Raw genomic sequence first — 3,867 nt, 5'->3', positions numbered from 1 at the left:
TTCTTTCTTTTTCTTTGTTTCATATGCTAAACATATTCCAAAATTTTTAGATGAGATTCTAAGGGTATAACTCAGTTCACTGGAACAGGGAAAGAAATCTTAATCTTAAAAAGGCATATCCCATTTTTACATCATATTTGTGTGTTGACTAAGGCTTTACAATACTAAATTAGACTGGAATGAAGTTGGGAATCCAAATGTGTGAGGATAGCAATAAGGAAGAGACTGATTTTTTTTTAAATTCTATTTATTTTATGTTAAAAAATTTTGTTTTCTCTTTTCACTTTATTTTTCTATTCAGTTTAAAGAAAAGAAAAGAAAAACCCTTGTAATAAATACACATAATCAAACAAAACAAACTCACAAATTGGAGCCCTCTAAAACATTTAAGTATTATTCTATTCCCTTAGTCCATTATTTCTCCACAATAAGACAAGTAGCATTGATCATCATTAGTCCCCCCAAACCACAATTGGTCATCACGTTAATCAGAATTAAGTTTTTCAAAGTTATTTGTCTTTATAATGCTGAGAAACCATGATACCTAGCACAGGATTATATCTGCCCAAAGTGTGAGTGCAATTTTATTGATGAGCTCTCGGAAAAGAGACCAGAAATACTGAAAATAATTCCAGATTGTTCTCCAGAATGGTGGGGTTCGTTCATAACTCCACCAACAATGCATTACTGTCCCACTTTTCCCGCATCCCCTCCAACATTCATCATTATTTTTTCCTGTCATCTTAGCCAATCTGACAGGTGTGTAGTGGTATCTCAGAGTTGTCCTAATTTGCATTTCTCTGATCAATAATGATTTGGAACACTCTTTCATATGAGTGGTAATAGTTTCAATTTCATCATCTGAAAATTGTCTGTTCATATCCTTTGATCATTTATCAATTGGAGAATGGCTTGGTTTCTTATAAATTAGGGTCAGTTCTCTATATATTTTGGGAATGAGACCTTTATCAGAACCTTTAACTGTAAAGATGTTTTCCCAGTTTGTTGCTTCCCTTCTAATCTTGTTTGCATTCGTTCTGTTTGTACAAAGGCTTTTTAATTTGAAATAATCAAAATGTTCTATTTTGTGATCAGTAATGGTCTCTAGTTCATCTTTGGTCACAAATTTCTTTCTCCTCCACAAGTCTGAGAGATAAACTATCCTATGTTCCTCTAATTTATTTATAATCTCGTTCTTTATGCCTAGGTCATGGACCCATTTTGATCTTATCTTGGTATATGGTGTTAAGTGTGGGTCCTTGCCTAATTTCTGCCATACAAAGTCAATATTATTAATTAGAAATTGCTTCTCTATTATTCTTATGGAAGACACATCAAGTATAGATGAAGGGCAAGAGTTAGTAAGTTCTTGTAAGGAACTATTGTTGCCATGGTAGCTCAAGGATCTTAAGCATGGAGGCAAGAAAGAACCCAAAACTTGAAAATTAAAATATGAAATATTAATCCAAGGGTATATGCATAAGTGAACAGTAAGTAGAAATTAACTATCCAGATAGGATGTGGTTTCAAGGAGGCCAAGAATGAGTGAACAAGAAAACTGAAAGATCTGAGGAAGTCCTAAAGAAGTTACTGGATTTGCTCTAGATCACTCCAGCTAGAAGTAGTAGAGCCCTGAATTGAATCTGACTCCAAAACAACACTTTTCAGTTCACTACACTGCCTATACCCTCATGTCAATAGGATCTTTATAAATACAGAGAATAGCAACTATGTCCACATCCTAGTCTTTAAAGGAACAATCTGATGATTCTGTATTACCTCTTCTTTCTTTTTCTTTGTTTCATATGCTAAACATATTCCAAATTTTTAGATGAGATTCTAAGGGTATAACTCAGTTCACTGGAACAGGGAAAGAAATCTTAATCTTAAAAAGGCATATCCCATTTTTACATCATATTTGTGTGTTGACTAAGGCTTTACAATACTAAATTAGACTGGAATGAAGTTGGGAATCCAAATGTGTGAGGATAGCAATAAGGAAGAGACTGATTTTTTTTTAATTCTATTTATTTTATGTTAAAAAATTTTGTTTTCTCTTTTCACTTTATTTTTCTATTCAGTTTAAAGAAAAGAAAAGAAAAATCCTTGTAATAAATACACATAATCAAACAAAACAAACTCACAAATTGGAGCCCTCTAAAACATTTAAGTATTATTCTATTCCCTTAGTCCATTATTTCTCCACAATAAGACAAGTAGCATTGATCATCATTAGTCCCCCCAAACCACAATTGGTCATCACGTTAATCAGAATTAAGTTTTTCAAAGTTATTTGTCTTTATAATGCTGAGAAACCATGATACCTAGCACAGGATTATATCTGCCCAAAGTGTGAGTGCAATTTTATTGATGAGCTCTCGGAAAAGAGACCAGAAATACTGAAAATAATTCCATTTCCACTACAGCTCCCACAGATCAGACTGGACAATTTTATGAGAATTTGAACCAGCATTTATTCACTTTGCCACAGAGCTACATCCCCTTTTGCCTTTGGGTTTTTTGATGACACCTTTGAATTGCCCTTGACTCTTGGGTGCAGATCTAGGAGGCCAAGCACTCAGAGAACAGACAGGAACTAGATCACCAATCTCACCACTAGTATGGAGTGCAGTAGCTGGGGGCCACTTCAATCACCACGTGTGCAGGCCAACAGGCCAGCAGGAAGGCATCTCATATTTAGAAGAGATTATTCAGCAATTGGTCAATAGAATTGTTACATCTACAACAATATCAAATCTGGGATTGGGCATTATTGGGTGTTTTGCTTTCAAATCCAACCTATTTGTGGGATGCTAATGGGCTGATTGTGATCAGTGCACAGCTACTTAATCAGTTTGAAAATGTTGGTCCCCCACAATCAGACAAAGAGAGAATATAAGTCCTTCCCATCATACAAGTTACAGAGGAACACATAAATTCAAGGTTAGAATGTTCTGTATGCAAAAAGGACTATACACTGGGTAAGAATGTTGGGCAGTTGCCTTGGAATCATTTATTCCACTATAGTTGTATAGTGCTTCTTGGATGGAAAAGTATGACACTTGAGTCCAATGTGTCAGAAAAGCTAAGTAGACAGAACACTGTCACAAATCCCCCGGGGACTGACAGGAATGAATTTCTCTTCTTTCTCTTCTCCTCTTTCTCTTCCTTCTCCAGTTTGTACTTAAGGATAACTTAAACACAACATCTCAATCTCAACACTAGCCAGTACAACCAACCACTCCAACTTTCTTCCCTCTTTTACCTTTGCCCCCAACTCTACACTGTCCATGGCCCATCTGCATGCTGGTCAAAGGGAGCAGCTAATCCCCCACCCCACAATGAACTCAGGAGATTAGTGGGAGTGGGGAAAGATGTGAGAGAGACCTCAAGACACCAAGCATTTTTATTTTATTTTTTAAACAAACTTTTGAAACACCAAAGGCCTTTAGACCTCTTATCTCTCTCCACTCACCAGTCCCCAACTCATCTGACAATTCCAGGGAAGCTCTGTCCGAGGACCATTACACTGATTTAGAAAGCCCTCAGGTTATATAAACCATGTTTCATTTAGATCCTAGCAGGTACCAGTCTGTTTGAAATGAAGTATACATGTGGTTAGGCCATTTCTGTGATTGTGGACTTGAAATATTTTTCATTTTCCCCTTTCTCCCCAAAAGTTCCTCCACCCAACTTTTGTGATCCTCTAAGAGGGAACATGGGTAATGTTTCCAGGTGGGAAGGCCAAGAGTAGTGTGACTGTTTCATTGCCAACCAACATAGGAATTTTCCATTCCCTCTCCAGCTGTCTTCTTCCCCCTCAACCTGTCTTTATAGCCTCTCCCTCTAATGCTCAACAACAGAAAG

General features: G+C 36.5%; 1 pseudogene; it reads left to right on the top strand.

Annotated features, from left to right (window-relative positions):
* The first annotated feature begins 1,413 nt into the window (after positions 1–1,413).
* LOC127557317 (E3 ubiquitin-protein ligase RNF126-like) lies at positions 1,414–3,149 on the top strand (annotated as a pseudogene).
* The last annotated feature ends 718 nt before the right edge of the window (positions 3,150–3,867 follow it).

The sequence above is a fragment of the Antechinus flavipes genome, chromosome 3, assembly GCF_016432865.1.
Source record: "Antechinus flavipes isolate AdamAnt ecotype Samford, QLD, Australia chromosome 3, AdamAnt_v2, whole genome shotgun sequence".
NCBI lineage: Eukaryota > Metazoa > Chordata > Mammalia > Dasyuromorphia > Dasyuridae > Antechinus > Antechinus flavipes.
The sequence above is the reverse complement of the archived record's forward strand: the minus strand, read 5'-3'. Positions and strand labels throughout refer to the sequence as shown.